The sequence below is a fragment of the Manis javanica genome, chromosome 3 (genome assembly GCF_040802235.1).
Source record: "Manis javanica isolate MJ-LG chromosome 3, MJ_LKY, whole genome shotgun sequence".
Lineage (NCBI taxonomy): Eukaryota > Metazoa > Chordata > Mammalia > Pholidota > Manidae > Manis > Manis javanica.
Genome location: NC_133158.1, coordinates 190,593,447 through 190,610,778, shown reverse-complemented (window position 1 = coordinate 190,610,778; position 17,332 = coordinate 190,593,447). Strand labels below are relative to the sequence as shown.

Here is a 17,332-nt window from a genome sequence, read left to right as displayed (position 1 = left end):
TGTTTTTTAAAATATAAACTTTCCCCAAAATAATATCTGAATCTATTTTTAGTAAGTCTTACTATATATGAATATTTACATAAAGCATTTAATCTGTGTAGATAAATGCTAATAGATTTAAAAATCTAATATTAAAAAACAAATAGAAGAGATATGAGGTTCCATTTAAAAATGTTTGAGCTTGCAGAAGAGAAGTACTAGTTGTAAATGAATCTAGAAATTCTTTGAAAGTAGCTTTTTAGATAATTGCCCTTTGATCAAATGCCATAAACTAAATCTAAGTTTTTGTTTTTGAAATGATAAGAGTTGTCATAAACCCTATATATTATGAATAATTTAAGCACTTTTGAATCACCTGCAATATTTTTTTCTTCCAATTGCCATTAATAAAAACAACCCTAATGTGTTACTTTTATACTTATTCCTCAGGTGGAATGGCTGTTTTAATGTGCCAGTATGAATAAAACATTACATTTCTGTAACTTTTAACTAAACAGCTTATATTTCTCTAGTTAAAAAAATGAAAGGAGTTATCTTTCCTTCCATAAAAGACCATTTATTTCAATTAAAGCCCCCTAAAATAAAATTAGTTTAGGGTTTTAAACATTTGTTTAACATCCAGGAGTTATTTTTAATATTTTTATTGTTGTCATTGCAGAATAAATTGTGTAGCACTTGGTATTTTACTAAGTGCTTTGAAAAACATTCTTACTTATTATGCTTCAAGGAAGAGAAAGAGAAATATAGGGTTTAACAGCTACCATTTGCATTGAACACGGTGGCATGTGGCATCAAGATGCTTTTCATTAACTTTAGCTGTCCCAAATCACAAATTCCAAGATAATACAATATCATTTAGTGCACCAAGATAGTACAATATCATTTCTCCTCATCAGGAATGTTAGAGGTGCATTGCAAGTTTTAACAATATATGCTAGGATGACCAAATTGCAGACTAACTGTTTCCATATTGTACTTAAAATGAGTTTTTAAAAATTAAAAAAATGACTATATACAATCAATGCTATTTATTGTACCTCTGGGCCTACTCTTCTAAAAACTGTAGCTTATCAATTTTTTCTCTGTCAAGCTTGAACTAATGTAAATAATTGAAATAATGTAAAGTTATATTTTCATGTTTTTATAGATACAACATGACAAAAATACATAATGTAAGAGTATTTCAACTATGGATAATGTTGATTGGATAATGCACATCTCAGTTACAAGCAGTAATCATAGATTAATATCCATGTAACGGTGCATCAATATATTGCTATATAAATATGTCTGTGTGCATATAAGTGAAAAGTGGTCAAAAAAGACTGATGACAGCTGTCTAAGGTTTTTTTTATTCATTTTATATAAAAACTGTATGGAAAGACCAAAATGTTTATGAACTATTCTTATGTAAATTTTCAACTGTCCTTTACTGTACTTTTTTGTTTACAGTATAATACCTTATTTTCTGCTGTGTTAAGTGGGTGTCAAACTCCAAGGAGACATACACTTTCTACAACTTCTACTGAATATATTGGAATTTCCAATTTTTCATGTGTACTATGTCAGAAAATGCTTTTGATTTTATTTTTAAATCTAACATCGGATGGCTTTTTCGGAGTGTTGTAAAAACTTCAATCATACATAAAACATGTTCTTACAAAAGGCAAAGATCTTTATTTTTTTTTTACTTAATAGCTCTTCAAACTAATAATAATGAAAAAAGCAAAAACTGTGTTTAGATTTATTCCCAAATAAACCCAGCTGTTTCTACCGAGTAAGAACATCTTGGTTCACTTTACATGTCAGCTAAGTACAAATGTAATAGAGCAGAGATAACTTTTTTTTTTGCTAAAATAATTAACATTTTCAATATTCCAAGCCTGCAATCATTAGTGGCTTTGGAAATATTTAGAAATACAACTATTAATTAATTACATTTCTCATTTTATGATAGATACATTCTACTGCTAAATTGTCACACATGTAAATGTAATGGATATTACACTGTGTATCAGTTCATCTGTTATAGTCACATTAAAGAACAGAAGGTGACTTGTTTTAAAAGTTCTGTAAGGTAAATTTTCAGATATTAACTAGAAATTAAACTCTTGCAATTTTGATTGTCTTTTTACAAATGTAATTTTCATATTTTGGCATATTTTCAGAGGTATATCTTAAAATTATTTAGACAGTTTAGTTCTTCAGAATTGCACATTAAATTTCTTTTATGAAATGTAGCAGGTTTTAATATATTTAATGTTTAATTGATGAGTATATCAATGTATCTGCTTAAAAACATAGTAATCTTAATTTATACCCTGCAAATACACTAAATAGTTTGGTGCTCATAGTAGTAAACCGAGCAAATGAAGAGAAGCATGAACAATGTAATAACCCCACAGGATGATACCAATACACACCTTGACAATAACACTTAAAAAAGAAAAGAAAACTTGTTGAAACTAATTAAAATTCAATACAATGTGGTTTCTCCCCTTTATTCACCCCACATCGTATCATAGAGGTACGTAGTTTAGTAAATTTAAACAATAACTCAAGTACCTCCTGTTTCTTGATATGTATTTGTGAGCCTTTAAACTTGTTCTTAGCTGGATAGAGTTTATTATCTATTGCACTTTAAGAGGCCCCTAGTCTGTCATGTAAAATGAAGTATAATTCAGGCACATACTCCACTTTTCTCTAATTCAAATGATGTAAGTAGGTGTTCTGATTGCATTAGTGCAAAGTTCTCTATGTCCTCCATTTTAATTGATAATGTATGGTTTATTAATAATATACTGTGAACTATAGAGAGTTTATTAAATTTCACAAATTTTTCTGAATGCTTCAAAAGCCTATTAAATGAAAATACCTGTTTACAAGTAAAGTTTGGTGCAGGGGGTTCTAATACTTGAAATTGATTTATCTTTAATCATCAACATGAAAGATAGGTAAGTATAAATAAACCATCATTATATTCTGAAGGATAATTTGGGGATGTATGAAATGGTTTGTGAAAGTTGTATCAAAATTTTTAAGAAGGAGGGGTTCTTTTTCTTAATGTGTTGCTTTGTTAGACCATGACACTGGAAATTCTATTAGGTACTCATCAATAAATTATACTTTCTCTATCTCTGTGTTTTACCACAACAACTCATAGGCTGTGTATGGCCCTCTAAGTACATGAAGGTTCAAACATACTTATATAAACATGATGATACTCAAGCACAGAGACTAACACAAATGACTTAATATCCAATGTGAATAGGAAAGTGTCTAGAGTAAATCTGGATCCTAAGAATTTGTGTGTGTATGTTTTATATCCTGTCTCTATTCATTTCCTTTTTGCTTTACTAGTTTATATTCCCTTCCTGCCTGTAAGTACAACTGCCATTTTTTTCATTTATTGTACTACAAATGGTATCTCATTTTTTAATTTCATTCATCTTGCCTTTGCTTTTTTCTCTTGTTACCCCATCTATTTCTGGCTTCTCTTTCATGAGACATTTTGCTTTGAGGGCACTTGGAATGCAGTTCATTTTGTCAGATGGGACTGACAGTTTCACAGTCTCCTTAATAACTGTAATAAATGGCCAGGGCTTTCTCAAGTGAAATAAGGATTTCCCACTAAGCACTATTTCTGCTTCACTTACATATTCTGACCCAATAATTGCAAATTGTTATATTCCTCCATGTACTTAAAGAGCCCCACAATTTATATGGTTTCTGTAGGAAATGGCAGGCTTTTCAAAGACATAGGAAGAGTGAAAACTCTATTTTTAATAGGTTTGCTCATCAGAATTCCTTCTTAGAACCACTTTACAATGAGCACAAGCAAATTCTCTGATTTAATTCCACTCTGAAGCACTTCCAGATTATTCTTTAATTGCCTTTTTTACCCCTAGGGAAAGTTCCCTTTTGCTATTTCAGAACCAAATTCCTTTTCAGATAAGTATAAACTCACTGTTACTTCGTTGGATATGCCTGAATTTACTGAATGAATTTGGTCATTTTTCTTTCTTTTTTTTTTCCTTTCAGGTTAATGTGCCAATTTCATTTTATTGTAAATTGGAATGTGGGGGAATGGATTAAGCACTTGGGAGGGAATCAGAAACCAGGATTCTAGCTTTATCTCCCCTTGTTTCAAGCCTTCCTTTGTCTCTGTCTTCTCAACTGGAGTATGTGCAACTAGGACTGTTTTATGAGAATGGTGAAAGGAAATTTAATATGATTATTTAAAACATAATGCAACATTGTCTCTTCTAAAAAAAATGGTTTAAACAAATGAGTTTATGCATTGGAGTGCCACTTGGTGCAGAAAAGTCTTTGGTGTTCAGTTCCAAATTTATTTAATCTCCAAACATTAGAAATGCGCCTCTATCACTTTCATTCACGCAGTTCATTCATTCATTCCATCTAACAAATAGTTATTGAATGAATGTATTTTGGACAAATTTAAACTGAAGGTAAGGGCTAAATTTGAAACCTCTATTCTGAGGATTAAGTACTGTAGCTTTCTTAAAGCATGTAGTTATTTGATCCCATTCATTTAGAAATAATACTATGAGCATATGAATAACTCTGTGACAGTAAACTGTTATATACTTCTGTCCAACAGTTTTTAACTCAAAACATTCAAATTTAATTTAGAACAAATTATTGGTAACATTCATTAACAATCTCATTAACTATGGGCTCATACTTTCCTTTCTTAAAGAAAAATCTTAGATTGTGAAAATTGTGCTTGTCCATAAATGTATTTACCTTTGTCTGTAAATGTATTATCCAGTAAATATTTCTCTCTATTTCCAAAGAGTCAAGTTAAATCCATTACAAATACCACAGTTTGGCAATTCTAAGTTATTGTCTCCTCTATGACTTACTTATGTCTAGACTTTCTTTGGATATGAGTTTAATTCAAATATCATTCAACATAATTTTGGTTACAAGCTAAACAGCATCTTACATTTAAACTGCAACAAAAATTAAAGAAAAAATATATTTTAAAAAGAAGCTGGTAATTTTGTAATTATGAATCTACAAATTGAGAATTTACTGATGAAAATGCCTAAAATGTATATCACTAATTATCATATTTTATATTTTATTCAAACATTGCATTAAATCACACCTAAATTCAAGGAGTATATTTTATTTCAGATGGAAAAGGTTGTGAAGGAATTTGTACTTTTGTTGGATTTCCTAAACCAAATAAAAATATATTTTACATTTAGTAATTTATATGTTATAACCATGGTATTTTAATCATTACCGATTATATTGCCAAAATTAATAGATAAGGAAGTCCATTTGCTAACACTCAGAACCAAAATCAGTTATAAATTAACTTATGCAAATTTTCATTTTTCTTTTTTTGACTTATTATAAGGCAATTTGGAATTTTTTTCATGTAAAAATCACCTTTTTCCCCCAGCATCTTGTGGTCAAGAATTCTGTGTTAAAAAATATAAATTCCTGCACTTACTAAAATTTTGAGATACTGGATATACTTGACCCATATCTAAAAACACTTTTATGAAAATGGAAATCTGTAGTATTAAGAACTATATACTTTTGCTTTACTTATGCTTTTCTTCTGTCCACCTTCCTTCCTTTCCCAAATTAGACTTTGTCTTGTTTTCTCAACTTATCAGAAGATAGTATTACTGAAGTCTGTCATGAATTGCAATCACATGTAACAGTTAATTTTAAATGATTCTGAGATCATAGACAACATATCAGTCTTCATATATCCTTCTTGCAAATATGTGCCTTAGTTCTCAGTTAAGGTTAATATGAATAATCAGAGTGAAGCTGTCATCTTTATTTGGGGTTCTTTTAAAATAAAGTGCATTCTCAGATTTATGACTATAATTAGTTTGTATCTTAAAAGCCTATCAAGTCTGTTTTATGTGCGTTATCTTGTCAGCTATTTGTGTTAAAGAGATAAACATGTCTTCTTCATTTTTATTTAATGTTGTTTGTGTTTGTGTCTGTGTATGTTCATGTGTGTATTAAAAAAATTCCACATCCTCTGTAGCACTTATTCTTCTAATTATTTCTAACATTGTTAACAAAGCTTCTGAGTTTTTAACTTAAAAATGTTTAATGGGTTGGATTAAATAATGATAGACATTTTAAAGGGGTTTTCAAAAGAAAAGGAAGGAGCTATTTGGGTAGGACATATGAGTCAAAGTAACTGAACTCAAGCCCAAAATTATACCTCACTGTTTTTTATTTGAAATTTATTTTAAAGTATTCGATTTCTTCAAAGTTGAGGATCCAAGGTCTGTACTTCATAATTAGCTGTGAGAGCATCTCCACATGGGAAAGAAATTTGGTGTCACGTTTACATTGTCTCATCATCAGCATTTTCTTCATCAAAAAAACTGTCACTTACAGGGAATAAATTTTGCTTCAATATTTGGAAATGATTTTCTAGGGAAAAAATATATCCCAAGTATCTGAATATCAGTTTCCAACAACAAGGATAATTAGTCACCAATATCATTTTCAAAGTGTCATGATCATCTTTAGGACCCCCATTTCCCTGATGATAAACTGGCTGAGGCACAGGGAGGTTAAGTCTCTGGCCAGTGTGAATAGCGGGTAAAGACAGAGCCCACACTGTAACCCAGGGCTGGCTGATGCCCCCAGGTTGAGTCCTTTTTCCCAGCACCAGATGTGATCTCTTTGGTTCTCAAACAGTTACATATTAAGCAGCATGCATGCTCCATCTAGAGGGACATTTCTTTTCTTCATAATTCATGTCTTAACTTTTGAATTAGAACTCTTGTGATTAAAATTGCATCCAGTAACTTTTCTTACTCTGAATGGGATATATGGCATAGAACTGGCCAGAGACACATCATGACAGTTTATAGAAATACAATTCTAAATTTGAATTTCATTACTATATATATTTTCTAAGTAAGTACTTAACATTTATTTTTCTTGCTGTCTTAAATATAAGATTAAGATAAAACATAATTAATCTTTCAATCTGGTAACTGGTAAAAAATAATCCAAGCCCATCTTTGCTTTTTGGCTGTCCTAAAATCACTTGGAAAAAGATTGGATTATAAATACAAACACAAGTCATCATTATTACATTAATTTGCTTCTAAAAAATGCAAAAACATTTTGCAAATAAAAAAATGAAGATCTGGTTAAATCATAGGTTGAATATGTAATTTCAAATATGTATTCAATGTTCATTTTAATATGTTTATAAAGATACTGATTTTTAGAGAATACTACTACCTGGGATTGTAGTTTATATTACACTTCTGCATATAAAAATTTATTATTATACAGCAATGTGTAAGTGTCAAAGCACATTCATGTTTGATTCTTAGGTTTATATTTGTTACTCACACATTATCACATTACGCCTATTACTGTGTTGTCTTTCCAATGTAATAGCAAAATAAAGCATTTCACAAGCATAAAATTTTTCATTTATGCCTTAAAAAGTCCATTATTTATTATTTTCTTTTTCTCTGTTTTTCTCTGTTTCCCATAATGCACCTTATCCACTGGGCAGCTCTCATTCGTGTCATCAACATGCAATGGTTGGCCTTTTATTTCCCCTTCCTTATTAACAAGACTATAAAAATGCTTCCCATAATTTAACATAAGTTTAGTAATCTGTCAAGTAGCATGTGAAAATTTTACTTTTTATAACACCTAACCTGGATCTTCCACACCCTCTGGACCCCAAGTAAAGCTGATTAAATACTTTCTGTGTTCAAATGCTATACTTCGTGGAAATCTCTCTAACACAACAGTGGCGCTCTATTGTCAGTGATTTCTTAAATACCTCTTAGTTTCATTATAGCTCCCAGAAGGCAGGGAATAAATATGTCATACTCATTTTTGGGTATGGAACACTTTTTCAAAATAATAGAATTACACTTAAAAATCACATTATGTGCAAGGCATCCCACTATGAAGTGCATATTATTGCTACAATTCTCATTTTAAAAGTAAATTTGAGGACAAAGGCACAGAGATGTTAAATAATTTGTTCAAAGTCACATAGCTGATAAGAGGTAGAGGTGGGTTTTGTATTGGGTCACGATGGTACCAAGCTAGCCCAGGTAACCCGCACATGAGAAGATACAGGTCACAGTGCAATACAGTGTGATAAAAATGTATAATAAAAATAAAAAGAATTAAGGATTGACTTCACCAACCAGCCAGATTGGTGTCCCAGTGTAGATCTATAACAATAACTCACTGAAAAACATCACTGGATAAATAATGAAGTGGGGAAAAGGGTATTTAGTGAAGTCCCCATGGAATAATAGTCTGGGCAGCCAGAAAGACTTAAGTCACTTAGGCTAGAGAGAGGCCTCTGACAGATATGCTCCAGTAATAACAGAGAATTGCTAAACTGTCGTCTACAGACAGTGCATCACATCAGCTTTAGTTTTGTTTACTTTGGAACCAGAGCAGAATTGCTAAGAAAATGGAGATAAAGTTCAACATAAATCATCCCCTTCTCCAAAGAAACTTTTTCATAGCACATTATTTTTAGATAATGGTGTTTAAAAAAAAATTCTATTTTATGACCAGATTCCTACAGATACCTTCTTACTTGATAGAAATTTATTTTGTTTAGAAATCTTTATAATGAATTCTTTTTAAAAAGGTCTTGTTGTTTCAATTTCTTCTTGGCTTCCTTCACTAAAAAAAAAAAAACCTCTCTATCCACAGGATGAATATAATCTCAGGAGATTTTTTTCCCTTCCATCCCAACTCTTCTCAAATTATATTCTCTCTCTGGGGAAAACCAGGTTTCCCTATAGATTTAGTCAGCATCTCTGTGCTGTTTTCCTCAATGTGTGTTGATAACCCTGATTTCTTTCCTCAGCTCTAGCCCTGTATATTCAACTCTCTAATAGACTAGTCATTATTAATATATTTAATACTATTAATAATAATAGCTAACACTCACTGAATATCAGTTAGTTGCCAGTCACTATTAAAAATATTCTACATATATCAGCACTTTTAATGAAATAGTATGAGTTTGACAGCATTACATCCATTGAAACTTAATGAAATAGAGGCAAAGGCAGTGACATCATTCTCCCTAAGCTTAACCTCAGCTAGAAATTTCCGTTGGCACTTCAATCTGAACAGACTCAAAACTGAATTTATAATCTTTCCAGTAAAAGTTGTTCCTCTCTTTAGTAAGTCCCTTTTTGGATACATTTGGTCCTCAGGCTACTATTGTAAATGTGAACCTTCTTATATGTAGAAAAAAACATAACATTTCAAAATTTTTGTAAATGGAGGGGAAAACCTTCTAGAGTCAATCTTTTTCCCCCTTCACTATTTACATTTATGAATGTATATAAATACTAGGTAAGGTACTTTGAACATCTATAAATCTAATAGGAAAAATTCCCCAAACATTTCTTAACTTTCTTCTTGAAGTTGTAACTTATTTCATTTTAACAATTAAGTGTTGTTTCCTGTGTGAAGAAAAATCACATATAGATTATCTTCTCTCAGGGAAGGCTCATGTTAACTGTGTATTCATTTAATCTATTAAATGGATATTTATTGAACCTGAATTACATGACAGGTTCTATGCCATACAATAATACATGGTACTTATGGTAGTTACATTTTATCTATTTTACATAAAAAATCAAAATTTTCAAGATATTCTTCAAATTTCCTTACTTTGATTTATCCTTTATGCCTCAATCCTTCTGCTGTCTGTTATATTCCTAATTCTTCAGAGAAACAGATTGAAATTATTTGTTCATTCATCCAACAAATACTTATTGAGCATCCAGTCCACTCACATACAAAGCATTTGTATTATAATGATAAACTGTTGGATAAACACGTGGAGTGTTGCCCTTTAGCAAGTCTGATATGACAGGTAGGAGAGATTTTGCACAAATAATCACAAGAAAAGATGAGGGTTAAGAAGGAGAAGAATGTGCCATGGGAACAAGGTGGACTTCATCTAGTCTGAGTGGCTTCTGGCAGGCTTCCTTGGGGGAAATGGCATTTAAGTTGAGACTTAAAGACAAGTGGGAGTTATGGAAAAGGGGAGAATGGGTTGGAGGAAGAGCATGTCAGGCAGAGGAGAGAGTGCACAGCGAATCTTGGAAACTGGAAAAATACCAGATACGTCTGGAGTACACAACATCAGGAGAGATACACGAGGATGATCTTTCTCTTGCTCACCAGCTTCAGCGTGCTCTCTCTACCCTACACCTCCCTGTAGCTTCTCCTGCCTTCATTTTGGAGCTACCCATCAGCCAAGGCCATGCTGCCTGCTTCCAAGAGCATGGTGTTGGCTTGAGCAAATTTGCTCCTTACAGCTATTCTTTCAGAGAGGAGTCATGATTATAGGTGTGACTAATGAGTGGGTAAGAAACCTGTCCGTACTCTGGAAGCTGCAGAACAACCAGAGCCAGATCTTTGGCCTCCAGTCCCGATCCATTTTATCCAATATGTATCACACTGCTCTCCTGTCCAGGGAGTAAACGGTGAGGTAAGAACTGTGCCTCACTTTCTTACTCAGGCCAGGAAATGACTTGGGTTTGTCATTCTCAAATGTCATGGAATAGATTTTTACACACTAGAATAGATCAAAACCCTTTCCTTAATGAATTTTTCTTCTTTTTTCTAAAAAACATCAAACTAATTTTTATCCCTCTCCTTTTCGTAGTAAAATTATCTCAGTTTTTTAAATGGAGATAATGTCTGCTATTTCTTTTAAGCTGGTTTTAGCAAAGAGAATTCTGAATGAAATATATTTCTGACAATATAAACTCCTAGAGAAGCTCCTAGAAAACTTCTACAATATGAAATATGTAAAAGCATAAGCACATTAAGAGGGTTTGATTGTTTATTGAAACATTTTTCTGGTCTTCCAGTCTTTTTCCTCAAGCCTTGTGCTAGGCACTATCAGGCTGCTCTTACCTTTGGCCCCTGCCCTCTGTCTGCTCACTCAAACGTTAATTACCTTTGCCACCAAAATGCAGGATTTATGCCGTAATAAGCCACGAAAAGACATAATCATGTTCAAAGTCAAGGGGAATCTTACATATTGATTTGAGGCTATTATTTTGCATAACTGCTCAAAATAGAACCTTATTGGCATTTAATAATTGATCTATTTTTAGGTGACAAAGGTTCTGGCAGCTACTAATACTATACAGCTAATTGATATTTATAGTATCTAACCTGTACTTTGTCAATCAAAAGGAACAAAATATTTATCAGAAATGATAACCAGGGAAGAAAAGAAGTAGTTCAGATTCTTTGTAAATTAAATGTTTGGTATTCCACGTGTAAGGAGTTGTGTCTACTTCATACCTTCCCTAATTACATCTTCCATGGGAATACTCTTCTAATTGTATTATGTTCATTCATTCACTAATAAATTCTCACTCACAAATATTTATTAAGTTTTCATTATGCATCAATCAATGAAAATATGTTGATGTCTACTGGGGAGACAGAAATGTAAAAAGATAATTATAATACATTTTATCTAATCCTCCACCAAATATCTACTGCACACTTATTAGTATTAGGGACTATTCCAGATGGTGGAAACAGAGAGTGAAAAAAACTTCATAAAATTAGTATTTTCATAGAGATTACTCTCTTAAGGAGAACTGGCAATAAATAAACAAGTGGACAAATAAATGTGTATAAGGTTGTGATGAGCACTATGAAGCAATATCAAGCAAAGAGAGGGAGATTCTTAGGGGGTGTTGTTTTTGATAGTGTAGTCAAAAAAGGCACGTCACTCCTAAAACTGGAGTCAATTTGAGTAAAAATGTAAGTGAAATGAGAATTTTGCAAAGATTGGGTGAAGAGCAAGCAGAGGTATGGGAAGTATGAAGAGAGGCTGAAATGGCTTAGAAAATTCAGGGACCAATGGGAAATTCATTGGCTTGAGCATAGTAAGCTGGGAGACAGTAGTTAGAAAACGTGTCTGCTGTACTAATGGTCAGATCTTTCAGGGGTTCGGGTCATGTTAAGGACTGAATTTTACTCAAGCATGATGGATGTCAGTGAAATACTCAGAACAAGGAAATGTCATGACTGAATTATTAAACGTATAAAAATTGACTGCGGTTCAAAAATAACAATAACAAACCACTAATGAGTACTTATTACGTGCCAACATTGCGCAAAGCATTTTATCTTGAATATCATATATCATCCTCAGATCAAATCTATGAGGTATATTATTATTTTCCTTATTTAATAAATGAGGAAACCAAGATGCAGAGACTAAATGATTCTCACATGATTGTGCAGCTAGTGAATGTTTGAGCTGGTAACTGAAACTTGGAAGTCTGACAGCAGATGCAGAGGAGTCTGAGCAAAAGTAGGCAGTGTAGTTAGAAGCTATACCAAGAGCTCAGGTAGACAGTGACTCCTTGGGGTGGCATGAGACATGAATGAATTAGGGGTAAACTGAAGAAGTCCCATGGTTTGATGATGGAATACATGTGAGGGTGTAAGTGTAGCCACTAGGTGAATGGTGACGATGAGAGCAGGGATTTTGTTTTGTTTTGTTTTGTTTTGTTTCTTTCCTTGCTTGATTTTATTCATTGAATGGAGTTGAAAATCAAGTTTACTTTGATCATAGATGCTTAAAATACATATTGAGACCCACAAGAGAGACTGTCACGTGGGCATTTGGATATACTCATTTCAAGATATAAAATTTGAGTCCTCAGCTAAGAGATGGCATTTAAAATAATGGGAAGGGCTAAAATATCAAAGTTGAGTCTTGGACACTCCACTGTTTAGAGGTGGATATCTGAGCATGAATCAGTGAAAATGACTGAGAAAAAGCAGCCAGGGAGGATGGGAGAAAAGCAGGAGAGTCTGGTCTCCTATAAATAGTCATACTAACGGAGTACAAGGAGAAGGATGTTTGTAGAATTCCTGCAGAAGGTGACCAGATAGAATGATGATGAACCAGATAAGTAGAAACTGGTCACAAAGAGAAAGAGGCAAAGTAAATATCACCTTAGATGCCTATACAAACAGCATGTAACATTAATGCATCGTGGACCACATGCTTCCATTTTTCAGTGAGTGTCAAAAGCAAGGATCAAACGGGTAAAGGCACCAGATTGGAATTCGCAACTAAAAGGTTCAAGAAACCTTTACTTACTATGGCGTCACTGTCAGTGAAATAAGAGGATTTTTGCAAACTCTTAATTTTTTATGTTAATGACTACCAGGACAGCACATCTAAGTCCATCAGAATCTATAGTGCATGCCTTGTTATTTAAGTTTCTAGATTAAAATACAGTGGCTCTGAGTGTTTGGTTTTCTTCCTATTAGCATGACAGCAATAAACAATAAAATGAAATTCAATCACCCCAAAGACAGTGAAGCTGAGTATTTTCAATTCTTTGGAAAAGGAGGAAAGTCATAATTAAGATCATGAGCTTCAGAAGCAGACACACTGTGTTCAAATAAAATAGGTACTCTACCGCCTAGTAGGTGTCGGAAAATCATTTTAAACTCATTCTTAACACATCAGAATAATGGAGGCAATAAATACTACCTATTTCTTAGAGTGGCATGTATTTAAGGTTCATAACACAATGCATGGCCTATGGTAGAAGCATCCTATGCTACCTTGCATTGTACCAAGTCAGTTTATAATATGAGCATTTCTTTATATCATGAGTCTTTGAAACAACTATTTTAAGGGCTTATGAATGAAAATCTTTACATAACTATTTCCCTATCAGTAAGCATGAAGGCTATTTTTAAATTTGTCATATTTTTAATAATAGTGTGCTGAAGAACATTTTGTATAAATCATTGTCTACGTCTTTGGCATTTCTTTAGAAGTTTAATTTTCTTGCTTCTAATTTAGGTTATTATTTATGTTTCATGAAAACAAATTATAATTTCACAATAAGAGCTATCTATGATCTTACCTCGTTCATTTACTGCTTTTTCTATCCAAAATTTACCACAAAGAATCACAGAGCACTATAATGTTCCCTTATACAGTATTTTCCTTAAACTATTAGGGTTAATGAAAGGGAAATTGAACTGCAGCCTGAAAATTCCTCCTAAAGTAGCATCTGAAGACATCTTTATGAAGCTATGTTAGCCTACAAATTTCCTTACGCCTGAGAACATCTCCCCTACCGCACATTTAGGAATATCATATATTTGAAACTCCTTTTCATGAGTAAACATAATATTCCTCAGGACATACATTATGAAGAGTATCGCTTTTCTAGCTAAATTATATTGTTGGTATTTTAGGAGAGTTATTATCCAAAGAACAGAGAGACTCTTTCTGCTTGCCATCTAAAATGCAATGAATTGAATCTCTCCACAAGGCAGCTAGCTGTTAAAGAAACTGGAACATCAGTAGGCAGAAAGACATCGAAAGTGTTTTTCATTGCTGTTACTTGTTTTTAAACATGGCTATTTTATTTATTTTAAAATCAGGCATTACTTGCATCAGTTTCTTAGCCCTTCCTCTGGTGAGGTATCTTTCTCTGAACTGCTTCCAAAGTCACACCACTGTTGAGCTCACCCTCTGCTTGTGTCTTAGGACAGGAAGACAAAGAAAGGTTTGCTGGAGGCCAAGCTTTATGTGCCTGACGTGATCACTCTTCCCCAGACCAAGGGAATCTACCAGTAATGGCATCAATTTACAACTCTTCCTTCTGTTTTTATTTTAAGCACTAGAAAGAAGCTTCAAAGAGCAAGAAAACAGCCATTATTAGTGTAGAAATGACCCAATGGTAGACATCAGATATTAGTCTTATAACCTTAAAATTCTCAGCAATAGAAAGAAATATTGGCTTTTTAGTCAAGAATGTGTATAGAATTTTTTTGAACTCACACTACTTGTAGAAAAATGAAGTAGTTCTCTTCAGAGAATATCTTCTATTAAAAACAAAGCATACAACCAACTCAAAATCCAAAATTTTTGGTTCCATTTTCTCAACACTGTGCAATGAGCTAAGATCTTTTCTTATGAGGAAATAATTCTATCTTCAAATATTTTAATGGATGAAATATAGCTGAGACGGTAGGTCTTGTCTGGGAGTCTTAATAACACCAGTATGTAGTCAGAAGGCAGATTTTAGCAAAAGTTTAAAAAAATGATGTGATGTCATGGGTGAGTCTGCTGTGAGTCTCCCCACAAATTAAAATTCTCAAGCAGAGTCTGGGTTTGGTGGAACACCCTAGACTCTTTGGTGGATCACTCGGCAAGCTAATGTCAGATATTGCTGCTAATTCTATGTTTTGGCCACTGGATGTGCTGATTGATGTTCAGCTTGTCCTTGCAGGTCTTTTTTTTTTTATCTGATCCTGGAAAAGTTTAAATGTGCACTGATACCAGTGTAATGGTGATGTGGAAATAAACCTACCACTCTCTGGGTTTGAACCTTGATTCTGCCTATTTAAGGCCATGTGATATCGGACAAGTCCCTTCTCACTTGAATATCACTTCACCATCCGCGACATCAGAATTGTAATGCCTCCCTGGCAAACCTATAATGAGGATTACAAATGAGACCCTGTGTGGCCCCAATGCAAACTAAGCTACAAAACTGAGGTATTACTTTTGAATCTTCTTCACCCATAATCTTCCAATTCCTAAATCCAAAAAATTAGCCAAGAGTGCCCGCTCTCCCTTCTGAGTGTATTCCAGGTCCACGTCACTGTCTCTCCGGTGTCACCGCATTTGTCCAGCAATCATGGCTTCTCTCCGGAGGCACTGAATAAGCCTCCGGGGCAGTCACTCCGCTGCCCGCCTCTCTTCTTCAATCCTAGCATGCTACTTTATGACCTGCACATTAGCCAGAAGGATATCTCAAAAATACAAATAAAATATCCCATTTGTCCCCTGCTTAAAACCCTCCAGTAAATTTCCACTTTTTGCAGAATAAATCCAAACTTTCTGTCATGGTTCGAATTTCCTGGGTCTCCCTGACCTTCCCCTCCCTTCCTCTGATCCTGTTAACGGTCCTGGGCTTCCCTCGAGGGGGCCAAGCTGCCCTTGCCTTGGGCCTCTGCACAGCTGTCCCTGTTTGCTTGAGAACCTTTCCCCTGCCTTCAGGCCTCTCCTTGTCATTCATGTCTAGGCTTCCCTGGCACCTAATTCAGAAGAGTTACCCCTCCCTCCAGTTACTGCCTATTGATTCACTGTTTTGCTTTAAAACAATTATCAGTGACTACAAATACCCTATTTACTTACTTTCTTGTTTACTGTCTGTTCCCCGCTGAACTGTAGGATCGCTAATGGGGCTGGTTTGTCTTATTCATCATGACATTCCCAGCCCAAAGGACAGTGTTATACAGATAGTCATTACTCAAAAGGTGTAGGATAAATACCTACACAAATCCTCCACTATGTTTGATGCAGAGAGAATGTTCAATTAAAGTCATTGTCATGTATCTTTCTCTTCAGTTTCCAGTGGCGATTCTACCTCATGTGGGGTGAGTGTGGTAGTACCAGAGGTGGTGTATGTAGGTGTTGTAATACTATCTAATATCTCTCTGGAAAGCTGAAAAATAAGTTTCGCCTTGAATATTGACATTTTTACTTTTGTTGGATAGGTGTTGTAAAATACATGTTTATAAACCTATATCATGATTGCTTCATATTATAAATTACACACCTACCAAGAATGAGAAAATACAGTAATGTGGAATATCTTCAGTCAATAACATATCTTGGCTGGGATCTTACTAATGTGAATTATATATTTATTTGACCAAAAGTGAAGGTAGTATGGTGCTATGGAGAAAGCACTGGCTTAGAGTTAGGAGTGAAAAATGGATTAATCAACTGTTTTATGATTAGTGTTAGGAATAAAAAGTGGTATGAAATGTGGTTCTTGCTCTCCAAATAGCTTTTAATCTCATTGTTACTAAATATAAATGATCCTGTTTGTTAAAATTTTGAGTTATTGATTTTAGGAAAAAAATACTCTCTAATCTAACATTCCCTAATATTCCTTAGTGTGAAACAGCTTTTATTAAGTGGCTATTTCTATTACTCTTTATAGTAGAAGAAAACACTATTCTCCAAATGTTTCTTTGATATTCTCAGTTTTTGTTCTGAAGTCCATAATGTGAAATGTGAAGCTCTTATCACAATGAGAATCTGAGCAACACTAAGTTTCTGAAATGCCAAGGTGAAGGGCTACTTACTACATCTTCCAGTGACAAACTCTACCTGAAACAGGTCTGTCCTGTCTCTAGTCATAAGTGAGGACAATTCACAACAGCGTAACCAAAAATCTAGTCTTCCTATCAATTGGCTACAGTTGGTACA

The 17,332-nt window shown here is 33.7% G+C and overlaps 1 protein-coding gene across 6 annotated transcripts in view; it reads left to right on the top strand.

Moving 5' to 3' along the window:
- Nucleotides 1-1,671, top strand: part of GRIA2 (glutamate ionotropic receptor AMPA type subunit 2) — a 134,116-nt gene extending 132,445 nt beyond the window's left edge. For all 6 annotated transcript variants that reach the window (XM_036992952.2, XM_036992951.2, XM_036992957.2 and 3 more), the window contains one exon: nucleotides 1-1,671. This exon is cut by the window's left edge. The gene's annotated coding sequence lies outside the window, so the exon portion shown is untranslated.
- Nucleotides 1,672-17,332: the final 15,661 nt, after the last annotated feature.